Source organism: Cryptomeria japonica, chromosome 8, assembly GCF_030272615.1.
Source record: "Cryptomeria japonica chromosome 8, Sugi_1.0, whole genome shotgun sequence".
In the NCBI taxonomy this organism is placed as follows: Eukaryota; Viridiplantae; Streptophyta; class Pinopsida; order Cupressales; family Cupressaceae; genus Cryptomeria; species Cryptomeria japonica.
The window spans coordinates 451,284,294-451,299,471 of NC_081412.1; positions in this window are offsets into that span (position 1 = coordinate 451,284,294).

The following is a 15,178-nucleotide window of genomic DNA, read 5'->3' on the forward strand; positions in this document are numbered from 1 at the left end:
ATTTAATTTGAAAGGACAATTATTTTATTTATTATATATAATTTTAATTTTTATAGTATTTCTTTATATTAAATTGAATTAATAAAAATGACAAATAATATTATCTTTATAAAATTAAATTAAATCATCAAAATATCTATTCATTAAGATTGATTATATAGTTTTGAATTGAGTTGTATCAACTTATAATTATAATGATACAAAATATTGCAACCTACAAAATTGCATTTAGATAGTGGATCTGTGAAATGAAACAATAAGATGTTAACTTTTTGAGTCAATTAGATTGGAGAAAAATATTTTTTATAATTAAAAAACATTAAAAACATCCATCTTAACTTAATGAAAAAACAAATCAAAAGAAAAAAAATTACAATTCTCATTGGTGGAGAAACAATTGAATAATAATGAATTAAGAAAAACTGATTGCAATAGTACTAACGTAATCTCAAGTACTAACAAGGCACCTTCAATTATCATGCACTCATTTTTTTTATTGATCAAAGCAAATGTGATTATCCTTCATTCCTTGTTCACACAACTTCCTAATTACTAACTTTAAAGAAACTTAAAAAGATGATAACTAAAAGTTCATTAATAAATTTTGTATGTACTAATAGCCACCCACTTTACTTTAGTAGTAAGGATTGTTGGACTTTAAATAGAGGAGTTGTGCAACCATATTGGTACCCATAGCGCATGACAATTGTGCTCAAGTATTGACCATTTTTTATGTGGTTGTAGTGCATGAGTATTAGGGCCTCATTAAGTAAGTATTGAGCGACACTTTGACTGAAACATTTCCCCTGGGTATGGAAGGCTTGACACTTATTTTTGAAGCCTTTGTCCCAAAATGAAGCCTAAATGTGAAATGCAAAAAGATATTAGAAACACTAGAGAGGGATCAGCTAAACATTTGGAAAATGTGAACTCTTGAGGGAGCTTCAACAAAGTGGAGAAACAAAACTTAGACTATAAGATCCGACATTTCAAGGGGTGAAAAATAGAATGCTAATCTTTAGAAAAACTTTGAATTGTTATTAATCCAATTCAATAAGTTTAAAAGAACTATAATTTACTCTTTCCTTTAACATGTTAAGTGGGCTCATTACGAACCTTTCAACTTCACAAGTAAATCAAGCAACCATTGAGTTAAAATCAATTTTTTAATTAATATAAATATATTAAACATATTTATGTAAAAAAATAATGTACATATATATGAATATAAATACATACATACATACATAATATTTATATTAATATATTTATTTATTAAAAAAACCAATAATATGAATGAATAAATATATTTTATTTTATTTTACTACTATATATTTGAATAATTCATTATTTAAAATTTTGTAGTTTCATTCTAAATATAATTTATTCATATTAAACATTTATATTAATTAAACCGAGAAACAATGACAGCAAAAAAAAAAAAAAGTTTACATTTTGAGTTTTGAATAAATTTGAGATCCATTCTCCTATGTGCTGAATTGACAGTTGTGTGAATAACCGAAATTTTTTCATTATTGTATATAATTCGGCTACTATTCATAAATAATCCTTCACTATTATGTATAGTTCGGCTACTATTCATAAATAATTTGATTCGACTTTTTCCTTAATAATAATATACTTATATTTTATTTAAATCTATAATAGTTTCTGCAATCGAAACAGCTGGCAGCAATGCACCCAGGCAACCACAGTCTTCTTCCATGCGCGATAACTCCCATTTAAGAAATTCAGGAGGAAATGGAAGAGTGGAATCTTTAAAAAATAAAGGAAAAAAATATAAAGGCGGCCTTGGTAGGGTGACCGGTGAACTCTTTAAAAGGAGACAAGTGAGTAGCGAAAGATTTAGTTTTTTGTGAGATAAATTCTTTGAGTTTTTCCAAATTTTGAGCAGTGACATGATTTCAGCAGCGAAGTTCGTTTCTTATATTTGTTGTCTTCCCTTTAGTGTTTCCCGCGTGCAGTGAGGAGTCGCCCGTGTCACTAAAAACCAAGTATAATAAAAGCTCTGTTAGAAAACACAGAGGGTGTTGTTCAAAGAATCATGGTGAAGGACACTATTCATTCAGCAACCATTTTTGTTGACCCTTTTAACTCATGTTTGCTCTACATCTTACTTATTTCTTTTTTTCTATTTTTCATTCACTGATTTCTGTGTAGGGTCTAGGAATGTGGCGATAGAGGCATTGGAGGAAAACTGTTCGTGGTGAGAGGCAGCGAAAAACCTTGTAAACAAACAAAAACATATTTTTTATTAAATTCGTTTAGACTCTTACAGGCAGGCCAAAATCAGAGAAGATTTGACATGACCCAGAGGGCCACATAAGCTTTAACTCAATGCCTACCATATAACTTGCCCTAATTAGGACACACACAAAAAAGTCGGCCTTTTGTTGTTGTAAAGGATGGCATGCAGATCGTTGCAACTTAGGGCTTTTGTGTGGACTAGGCGCACAGTCAAATGGGGAGAGGGAGAGGGAGAGGGAGAGAGGTGAGCGTTGATTGTCATTTTGGGACAATTTTTTTTAATCAGTCCAGCAAAAGTCAGAAGTTTGATATTAAAGAGAATATTATAGAAATACAAAAATTTAACAAGCTGGGTGCCCTTTTGAGTCTGCCATAGCAAAGAAAGATTTTGTAGTTAAATCTAATATCAAGTAACAAATTATTAAGAGTTCATCGAAGGCACCAAAAGTATCCTATTATCTCAAAATTACATCTTAGATAAATTTAAAAAAAACTTGACAAAATAAAAGGTCCGCAATTTCATATCTCATTCAAATTTGAAGACACCCCTAGGATGAAGACCCAAGGAGGGAGCGAGTTAGTTCTACACCACGACCCCTCGCTTTGCCCCGACCCCTTCCTCAACCGTGACCACAATTGCCACCTTGGAAACTCTGCCCTTGAACGCTTCCTTGACCACCTCGCGGATGAGCTAAATTATTACCATTTCTGCTCGGGATAATTTCTACTTTCAGAGGGAGGAAACCATTCAGGATAGCGAAATCTCTAAATTTTTCTTCGACTTTCAGAGGGAGGAAACCATTCAGGATAGCGAAATCTCTAAATTCCTCCTCCTTGTCTGTGTCTTCAACCTGGTCTGTAAGAAACTTCCATTTCAAGAAAACATGTGCTATAATAGTGTTTCCTTTGAATCTGTAACTGAAGCAAGGTCTCTTGGCCTTGGGAGGCCAGTTCCAAGCACGATATAGCCCAAAAATTTACCTAGACCAGCCAAAAGCTCCGAACCAAAGAGACGGTTGGCCAAATCTCTCACCTTTACCTTGGGCACTTGAATATCTAGCAGAGACGCTACAAATCTTGAGGAGATTTAGGTGTTATCCCTATAATATCCATTTCTTTCAAGATGGCCCCTTCCCAAGACCATTTTAGCTGCTAAGATGACCAATTCATTTGTGGTATGCAGTAGTCTCTTCAGTCTTTGATCTGATATTTGCTTGAAGTTTTCTTGTCTATTTGGGCTTGCTAAGGATACCAGAGCGTCCATGCCAAAATATGAGACAGGATCAGGGAAATGCCCTGAGTATAAATTTTGTTGAGCTAGCCATTTTCAACTACTGAATGCAAGTGAATTATCGTACTCTCTCAGACACAACCCAATCTTCTAAAAAAGAAAGGTTGGCCAAGGTGGGAGTGAAAAAGCAAATGGGAACAAAAGGTAAAAGGAAATCAAATTTGATGTGATTGCTCACATTAAAGGCTAGCCGCCATACCTCATGACAACTTGCCACATTAAATGCATATTTCCCTGAGAAGGGTTATCCGACAGATTAGGGAGAATTTGGAATAATTGTGTACCAGATGGTCGATATCCATGACTTAAAAAAGGATGCAAAAATTTTCCCCCATTTCTAGAGGCACTTTCTTGGATTCTTGGAGATATTGGTGAACTAGTCAGTTGTCACCCGTACTTGCCATTAATACTGCCTGTGAGGAATAAAAAGATGAAAGCCGAAGCCTACAAAATTGATGAGTTCCCCACCATTTTGGATGCCACTTTGGCTGAATATTTTCCGCTATAAATTTGGAGGTGACGTGATGGCAGGGTCACTAAAGCTAGTGAATTTTGGATCGCTCAAGATTATCTAGTATAATTCAAGTACTTGCAAGTAATATCTACCATATTTAATGTGAACTAGTACCCATTGAACTCATTTGCCAACTCATCAATTCGTGGGACACATCCATTTATTCAATGAGCTGGCAAAGTGAGTAGGCTCCCATAGGCACTCGTTGAAATTTCTCAACGTTCCCAAATTCAAACTCAAACTTCATGATTGGGATGACCTTCTTCATGATTTGGACGAGCTACCTAAACAGTCGTTGAAGATTTGAATTCAAATTTTAAATGGCAGAAAATATGCTTCTTGGGATGAATACTTTTGACATATGATGAAGTAAAATTCAGCTGTTATCTTGAGAAGAAGGTTAATAATGATTCTTTTGGATCAGATATTCATCTACCCACCAACTAAGATGCAACTCTTTTGCCTGCTGATTTAGAGAGTGAATCTGCCACTATGTTTGCTTCCCTTTAAATATGCTTAGAAGAGAAATTTACAAATAGGTCCAAAATCGATAATCTTTTCCAATACTGCTTGCAACCGCCAATTATGAATTCTTGTAGATCTAATTGCATTAATAACAATAGCGGAATCCCCTTCAATTTCAATATGCTTAATACCTCTCTTTGAACATTCAATGAAACCCAATAAGAGGGAATTAAATTCAACAACATTATTAGTATCAGGAGAGATGGGAGTAGCTAGTTTGCCTTTAACAATTCCATTAAGATCCCTGATAACGCAACCAACTCCATATAGTCCTCGATTTCCTTTTGAGGATCCATCAAAATTTAGTTTCAACCATCCCAACTTCGGTGGAGTCCAAAAAATAGTTTCTTTCACAGTGCATCTTCCCCATAAATGAAGGAATTTTAATGGCATCCCATCTGAATCTTATCCTACCGTTCCGGTATGTGAAAATTTTGCTGGTAGAGGGATTGAGAGCTAGCTTGCAATTAATATTTTCCACAATAGAACTTTCTATGGAGTTAAGGATTGATTCTACTTTCCTTGCTCTGTTATCAAATATCCTCCTATTGTGTTCTTTCCAAATCTCCCAAATAAGACTAGAAGGACTAATTTCCCATAAAGAGCTAAGAAGATCATCTTTTTGGTCTGATTGGCCAACGTTGAAATAGGGAGACATTGTTATTAGGAAGGGTTGTGATTCATCCTAACTTAACACATAGCCATCTCCAACACTTAGTTGAAAAAGGGCAGTTAAGGAGGAGGTGATATATTGTTTCCTCCTGTGCTTTACAAAGAATACATCTTGAGGGGCCTTCAAAACCTATCTTCTTGAATTTTTTTGTCATTAATATTTTCTTTCTAGTTTCTAACTAGGCAAAAAGCCCTGCTTTGGGTATAAGATTGTTGCTCCAAAATAGCTTATGTGGGATTCCAAGATCATTGTGCTCATACTGATTAACGAGGAGATTATAGCCTTCCTTGGTGTTATATTGGTTTGATTTGGAGGGAGTCGAAATGAGAGAATCCTAGCCATTTCTAAAAAATAATTGCCTATTCTTGATGATGTCTAATAGCTAGGAAATTTTATTAGGAGGAGAGGAATCTTGTCAAAGCTCTTCCATGACCAACCAAAATAAGAACCCTCCTTAGAGAAAACAACACAGTCGATTATGTGAATACCCTAGATTTGTTTAAGCCAATCTCTTGAAAATTGAAAAGGTATTAAACTGTCTAATATCGGGTAACCACTCCAAGAATCCTTCCAAAATAAGCATGAAGCTCCATCATGGACATCCCAAGAGATATAGTCTGCCACTAGAGGTCTACACTTGAGAAAAAATTTCCAAATCCTAGATCCTTTAGGCAGATTGCTAACTCTCATGAAGTAGCTTGAATCTCCATCCTCACTAAATTTAGCTTTCATTAGTCTTACCCACCTAGATTTTGGATTATTTCTCATTTTCTGCACAAGTTTATCTCCCAAAGCCTGATTCCGAAGTTGCTGGTTGTGGATCTCTAAACCGCCTAAAGCCTTTGGTTTACAAATTTTATCTCAAGCAACGAGAGAAATTCTATGCCTTTCCTCTGAGTTTTGCTAAAAAAAATCTTCATTTTTTGAATAATAAATGTATTCATTCCCATTGTTAATGCTAGGTATGACAATAGATTGATGGGAAGAGCTAATATAACTGCTTGTAGCATAACTCGTCTTCCTATCCATGAAAGCCATTCACCTTTCCGAAAATTGATACTTTATTGCATTTTAGATTTCAAGGGGTCCCATATTTTAGAGTTTCTCAAACCTCTATCTATTGGATTTACCAAATAGATGCAAGGGAGACTGATGCAGTCACTAGTAAAGAGAAACCTCAAAGAGATCAGTTTGATCTGGTCAGAAAGAGTAAACACAACAGAAACACAAGGAGATGATGGAGGCAATGCATAATAGATTGAATTATAACATGAAAACTGATTACAACCAACCGGTAAAGACCAAGTTAAGGAAAAAATGGCTCACGGGCCTACTAAAACATGCTCAAAATATAGAATAGGTCACAACCGAGACCTCAAATCCTTAGATCTATCTTCTATTCTTAGTCTAACTATTTTTGCTTGATGCAAGATTGCCATGAAGCAGGGATGCTTCTGCATCAGACATCCAGGGTTATTGAAAAAGTGAGTCTCTCACTTTGCAGAGGTTAGAGGAAAACCAAGGTGGTCTACCTTTTCCTAAGAAATCCAAGATGAATCTTCAACTGGTCTGCCCTTCCACTTCACCAAGTACTCCTTATACTAACTGCTCTGGGTACTATGCCCAATCCTATTGTCCAAAATGTCCTCAATCTGATCTAGTTCCTTCCGGGGCAACTATTTCTCCAAGTCTACTATACTATCTTCACTGAATTCTGGTTTATGATACTCATGAAGGTGTACAATATTGAATATAGGTGATATGTTCAAGTCATCTAGTAACTCCACTTTATATGCATTTCCGGAACTCAATTTCCTCAAGATCTTACAAGGTCCAAACTTTTTCATCTACAATTTGTTATAGGTTCCAACCAGGAATATCTCTTTTCTCAGATACACCATCACTTCGTCACCAACTTCAAATTCCTTATGTCTCCTCTTCTCATCCACCTTCTCCTTATACTTGTTGTTCATGTCCTCCAAATGCTTCTTAACATGAATATACAAGGCTATCATGTGATCTACAAAGTCTTCTACTTCTGAACTTCTATAGTCTTCACTGCTAATATCCCTTAATTCTAATATACCTCTAGGATGCAATCCAATAACAATCTCAAAAGCTGTTTTTCCAGTACTCCTATTCACTGAATTACTATAGGCAAACTTTGCTTGTGCTAAAATCAAATCTCAACTTCTGATTTTATCTCCAACTAAACATCTTAGTAAATTTCCCAAGCTTCGGTTTACTACCTTTGTCTGTCCATCAATATGTGGGTGAAAAGTAGAACTGAATCCCAAATCTGTCTTCATCTTCTTCCAAAGTGTTCTCTAAAAGTAACTAACAAACTTAGTATCTTTGTCTAAAACTATGCTCTTAGGTAACCCATGCAATCTCACTACTTCCTTGAAAAATAAGTCTACTACATGCATTGCATCTAATGTCTTCCCACATGGTATGAAATGAGTCATCTTAGAGAATCTATCCACCACCACAAATATAGAGTCATTCCCTCTCTGAGTTTTAGGCAATCCTAGAATGAAATCCATGCATATATCCTCCCAAGGTCTTACTAGTACTGTCAAAGGTTTATACAATCCCACATTTTGACTATTCCCTTTCGCAACTTGACAAACTCTACAACTTTGCACCCCTTTTGCAACTTGACAAACTCTATAACTTTGCACATATTTCCTAACATCCTTATGAATATGGGGCCAAAAGTATTGCTCACTCACGAAGGCTACTATTTTGTCAGAACTAAAGTGTCCAGCTAATCCTATGTTTCTCCTTAATCAAATTCTCCCTCATGGAACTCTTAGGTATGCACAACTGAACTCCTCTGGACAACATCTCATCCTGAATGAAATAATCCAATCACTTACTCCTATCTGCCATAACCGATTCTCTACATGCTTTTCAAGGTTCTCCAAAATCTAGGTCATCATCATACAAGGTTTTCAACTCTTCAAATCCTAATACTATCACTCTCATCTCTGTCAGAAAATTTCTCCTCCTACTCAATGCATCAACAACTTTGTTAGATTTCCCACTTATATGCTTCAACACAAAGGTATAACTCTGCAAAAATTCTACCCATCTCATATGTCTTTGATTCAACTTACTCTGACTGTTCAAATAATGCAAAGCTTGATGATATGTATACAACACAAACTCCTTAGGAAACAAGTAATGTCTCCCCTTCTTCAAGGCTTGAACTATGACATATAATTCCTGATCATACACTAAATATCTTCTCCTAGCATCATTCAAATTCTCACTGAAATAAGTTGTTTCTCTCCCTTCTTGACTCAAGACTGCTCCTATTGCGGTTCCACTTGTATCACAATCAACTTGAAATACTTTGTTGAAATACAGTAAAGCTAACACAGGCTGCTCAGTCACTTTCCAATTCAATAACTCAAAAACTTTTGTTTTCTCCAGTGGTCCACCTAAATTCCTTCTTATCTCCTCACATGGTCTCAGTCATAGGGTTACAAACTGAACTGAAATTTCTGATAAACTTTCAGTAGAAACTAGCCAATCCATGAAATAATCTTACCTCTCCAATGCTTTTTGGTGTAGGCCACTCATCAATTGCTTTCACTTTCTCAGAGCCCATCTTCAGTCCATCATCAGATATCACAAATCCCAAATAAACTAACTCTTCCTTCATGAAAGTACACTTCTTGAGATTTATCAGCAACTTTTCTTCTCTCAACCTCTGCAAAACTTGTTTCAAATGCAAAAAATTCTCCTCTTTTGTCTTATTGAAAACCAGAATTTCATCCAAATAAACAATAACAACCTCACCCAATAATTTCTTCAATAACTCATTCATCAACCTCATGACAGTACTAGGGGAATTAGTTAACCCAAAAGGCATTACCAACCATTCATACAGTCCTTCATTTGTCTTGAATATTGTCTTCCACTCATCTCCTTCTCTAATCCTAATCTGATGATATCCACTCTTAACATCTATCTTTGTAAATTATTTTGCTCCACTCAAATAGTCCATTATGTCATCCATCCTAGGCAAAGGACACCCGTATTTCACTGTGATCTTGTTTATTGCTCTTGAATCAGTACACATTCTCCTATCTCCATTCTTCTTAGGTGCAAACACTCCTGGTACTACACAAGGGCTCAAACTTTCTCTAATCAAACCTTTCTTCAACAGCTCCTGCACTTGTCTATTTAGCTCTTCATTCTCTGTCGTTATCATCAGATGTGTAACTTTTTTAGGGAAACTAGCTCCTGGAATCAAATCTATGCAATGACTGATACTTCTTACCGGTGGTAATCCGTTAGGCACTTTATCTGAAATGATGTCTTCATATTCTGTCAACAATTCCTTTACCTCCTCTGGTTGTTCTTCTTCCAGTTCTGAACTCTTAGTCTTCTTAGGAACCAAGAAAACAGATACATTCTCATGTCTCATTCCATCCAAGAATTTTCTTCCATCCACCAAACAAATCCTAGCATTCGTAAAGACTTCACTCTTCAAAGACTCCTCCAAAGGTAAAAAGGTTTGCTTCATTCCATTTGCCATAATAGTGTATATGTTCTTCCTCCCATCATGTATTGCCTATCTATCAAACTGCCAAGGTCTACCCAACAAAAGGTGACAAATATTTATAAGCATAATATCACACAAGAATTCATCATGATAATTCCCAATTTTAAATTTCACCAAACATTTCTCACTTACCAACAACTTATGTTCATCCTGAATCCATTTTATTTGATAATGCTTAGGGTGTTTCAATCTTTCCAAGTTCAACTTATTCACCATCTCTTCTGAAACAAGATTATCTAAACTATCACTATCAATAACAACTTTACAACACTTATCAAATACCTTACATATGGTCTTGAACAAATTTCTCCTCTGCAAGGGCTCTTCATCTTCTCTGGTATGACACAAATCTCTCCTCATCATCAATGGTTCTCCATATTTTGGTTTGTTAGCTGATCCGGTGGGGTTTTCTTCCACCACTGCTTCTCTTACGGTATTCTCTATCTTCTTACATTCAAATGCACAATGTCCTTGTCTTGTCTTGTCTTCCAAGTTCCTCTAAATGTTCTCTTGTCTTGTCTTCCAAAATTCTCATTCTGGTAGCCATCTGATTCTCTCCTCCGGTAGAAATTTCTATAATATTTCTAGTATGAATTACCTTCTTTTTTTAATTCCTTGTCCTTGTTCTGATCTGTACAGGTACCTCTACCTTCAGTGTATCCTCTTACTCCTTGAAATCTACTTTCGGTAAACCTTCCACCTCTACCTCTCCGCCTCTTCTCATGTCTTGTGTTTAACTTCTCTTCTTCTTTTAGGGCATACTAGTAAGCCTCTTCAACACTTTGCAATTTGATCAAACTAAGTTCATCTTGTATAGACATCCGCAATCCATTCAAATATCTTACAACTTTTTCAACTTAATCATCAACATGTTTGGATCTGATATTCAACTTGTAAAATGCTTCGATGTATTCCTTCACACTAGATTCTTTTTGTCTCAAATTCTTCAACTTCTAGAATAGAATCACTTGATAATCAACCAGTATAAACTTTGATTTTGACTTAGCAACCATCTGATCCCATGTCTTAATCTTCTCTTTACCTCTCCTTTGTTTATCAACCTGCAAATGTTCCCATGAAAGAGATGCATGACCTTTTAACTAGGTACTGGCATATTTAACCTTCCTTTCCTCTGCAATGTTCTCAAAATCAAAATAATTTTCCATCTCCGAGATCCCATCCATCAATTCATCAGAATCCAACTTATCATCATATTCTGGTGGGGTATAATGTGGTTTAGTATTAGCCCTACTCAGAACCCTTAAAAACCTTTCTTCATCTGGATCAACTTCCAGTGGGTTTACTTGTTATGCTGAGGCTTCATCTCCTTCATTTTCACTTATATCTTCAATATGTCGGCCTCTTCTCTAAGCTATCTCCATGGCTTCCAACTAGGCTGATATCCCTCACAACATTTCCATCATAGAAGGGTCTGAATTCCCATGCGCTCCACCATTTCTAGTTCCTCTTGATGCCATCTTTCACCAGTTCTCTGCAGTTGCAGGTTGGATCCATAGTCCCCCACCCTACAACAAAATTCTTAGGACAACAGGAATGAAAACTCACTCTGATACCACTTGATGCAGTCATCGGTAAGGAGAAACCTCAAAGAGATTAGTGTGAACCGGTTAACAAAAGTAAACACAACGGAAACATGAAGAGATGATGGAAGCAATGCAGAATAGATTGAATTATAACATGAAAACTTATTACAACCAACCAGTAACAACCGAGTTACAGAAAAAACGGCTCACAAGGTTGCTAAAACATGCTCAAAATACATAATAGATCACAATCAGAACCTCAAATCCTTAGATCTATCTTCTATGCTTAGTCTAACTACTTTATTCTACATTATAATGTGTAATTACAATGATATATATGATCCAAGAGGATTTGGTTGGTCCAAAAAGGGATCAAAATCTAAAGAACAAGACCTAACATATAAAACCAACAAGGTCGGCCTCCGCCAAGAGATTCCTTCGGAAAATCCAAAAGATGAATTGTAGATCATGAGAAAAGGTCAGCCACATGCCAAGGAACATTAGAATCAATTCCCAAGGCTTCACAAGATTCGGAAGGGGTTTTGGTAGATCACCAAAATAGGTCCAGGCAACTGGTAATAAATAATTGTCAACCGGTAACAGGAAACTGTCATGGAAACCAATAACGATAACTTGCCAAAACTGGTACACATAGGAAGAAATGCTGAAACGGAAAAAAAAAAGCAAAACAAAAGGAAAATATTTTTTGTTGATGCAAGATTGCCATAAACCGAGGATGCTCCTACATCAGAGATTGCCTTTATTGCAATTTAAAATTTTCATTAATTATTCTGTTATCTGTTGGCAGTGGGGTTGAGAATAAATAAATATCTATTTTTTCTCTGTTGATAACTTGACCCGAAGCCTTACCATATGAGATTAGGAGGTTTTGAAGATGCGTTGCTTCTCTTGATTTGGTTGCTCCCAACAGAAGATTGTCATCTATGAATTACTAATGTGTTGCAGTGAAGTTTCCTTATATCCTGAGGCCTTCTATTAAGCCTCTAACTTGCATGTCTTCAACAACTTCACCCAATGCTTTTGCCATTATAATATAGAAAAAGGGAGACAATGGATCACCTTGTCTGATACCTTTGGAGGATGAGAAGTATCCTTCAGGGTTCCCATTTATGAGGATTGAGAATTTTGGCATTGAGATACATTCAAAGATCCAATTAATCCACTGATTATTGAATCCAAAGGATTGCAATATCTTGCATAGGAAATGCCAGTCAACATTGTCATATGCCTTTGATATGTCCAACTTTATGAACATCTCAACTTTATTAGTATTTTGGAGAGAATGGATAGCTTCTTGAGAAACAATCACACTGGATCTCTAAAATTGATCTACCTGGCAAAAATCCTATTGATTTTTCTAAGAATGTTTCCTAATTTTCTTGAAGATTCTAGAGCCTCCACCAAGACCTTTCCTAAAATATGCCAACATTTTTTTTAAAAACCAGTGGGGAACCCATCTAGACCAAGAGCTTTATTAGAAGGAAGTTGGCTTAGAGATAATGCGACTTCCTCCATTGAGATGCTTTCATCTAACCGCTTGTTTTGTTCCTTTGTAATGATTTTAGGAATGACTGAAAGAATATTGTTTTTCTCCCTTAAATTTGATCCATCATCATTACTTAGAATGTTGGAGAAGAATCATATGATTTCAAATCAAATAGCTTGTGGGTCCTCTATGATCCGATTCCTTTGATCTTCTGTTCTGATAATCCTATTTATAGATCTCCTTTTCTTAGTAACATTGTGGAAGAATTTTGTGTTCTTATCCCTAGCTTGAAGCCAACCTTCTCTTGACTTTTGTTTCCAAAATGTTTCCTCTTTAGAAAGGATGTCTTCATATTCTGCTAAAATCTCTCTTTCTTTTGTGAATTTTTCTCGAGTCATACTATCCTTAATTATTTTTTCATTAAGCTCCTCTAGTTGAGTTTCCAAATTTCTCTTAGAAGAAAAATGCTTTTATAGTGCCCAGTGTTTCATTCTGACAACTTCCTCTTGATATATTTCAGTTTTGAAACAAAGCAATAAAGTTTAGAGCCCTCAAAGGTGCCTTCTTTCCACCATTGATCTATAAGAGGCAAAAAGTTTGGATCCTTTGTCCACATGTTCTCAAATCTAAAAGGAGGTTTTGAAATATTGCAAGAGCCTTTGAAATTAAGCTGTAATGGAAAATCATTTGAATTGAAACAAGGTAGGAATTTACAATCCAGATAGAAAGGGAAAGAAGAGAAGTCCCCCAACTAGAAAAATCTATCTATTTTTTCTACAATATTACTGAATCCTAACCTCCTGTTATTCCAAGTGAAGATTCTATCTCCTGATTCCACCTCAAGGATTCCATTCCTTTCAACTCAATCATTAAATTCCTGTTGAGATTTTTGGAGCCTAATTTAGCCCCCTCTTTTGTCTTTCGAACTTCTAATAGTGTTGAAGTCCCCTCCAATAAATAAGTTCTCATTCTGGATTTGGGATATCACTCCATCTAAATCTGACCAAAAGATTTGTTTCGATACCAAGGCACCAAGCCATAGGCATTGATTAACAAAACGGAAAAATTCAAGGGTAAACATTTGACTGAAACCAACCAATTTTTATTTGAGGCCACCCTCTCAATCTGAACCATAGAAGGTTTCCATATTATCAAAAGATCCCCAGACGCACCATCTTCCTGAACTACTTCATGCTTACAACCAGTATATTGATTCCTAAGGCTTTGACCAAAGGATTCTGCTTGTTGAGAATTAAGCTTAGTTTCTTGAAGCATAATGATGTTTGCGTTGATCAAAAGTAGTCTTCTTTTCATCAAGCATTTCTTCTTAGGGGCATTGAAGCCCCTAACATTCCAGGTTAGGAATTTCATTTCTGTTTAGGAAGAGTTGAACCCTTCCTTACTTTCAATATTTCATTGATTTTGATTTGCCCATCAACCTCTCCCTCCATAGAGTGGTTCTCACTCAATGATTTTTTACCCCTCTTGGGATAGACAATGCCAAAATTAGGCTTAGATTTGCAATCAATAAATTGTTTAATGGCCAATTTCCTTTTTTCTTTCACTTGTGAGTACAAGGCATCAAGAGGAGTCTCCATAACTTGGTCTCAAACTTCATCTTCTTCGATGCAGTCATTTAATAGACTATGAAAATTTGAGGCTATACCCAAATCCAGAGAAGCAAAGGGAAAAATTGGAGAATCAAACAAAGAGTTTGGAACTTCCGAGGACAAATTGAGGCCTCTTATCTTCAAAGGATTGCTCCTGGATGGGGAACGGTGATGCAGAGGAGAATTTAAGCTAAGAGGATTTGCAGGATTACCAATCACTTGCACCCTGGATAGGGTTTATCTTAGGACTTGTGCAAGGGAATGTTGATTATCTAATCTTGGGCTCTCTGAATTCTGGGGTAGGGCCCCATCATCCTTAGAAGCATTCATTTCTTGGATGATATCTTCCTTTAGAATTTTTGTTTCTAAGAGAAGTTCCGAGAGAGCTTGTGCCTTTGACATATTTTGGTCCATAAAATTCACACCGACCCCCACTTTGACATTCTTAGCTCGCTTCCTTTTCCTAAAATTCTTTTTGGATTTGGCATGGAGAGCTTTACACACTCCCCATTTTGGAATAGTTCTCTTCTTTGGAGCCTTTTTCTTTTTGGAGCCCCCAATTGAAGGCTTGGAGCCCAGAGAAAGGTTAGGTCTAAATTTTGGAGGAGCATCTTTTAGCATCCTTTAAAACTAATGAGTTTAATTTATATTGTGCAAATGCTATAAT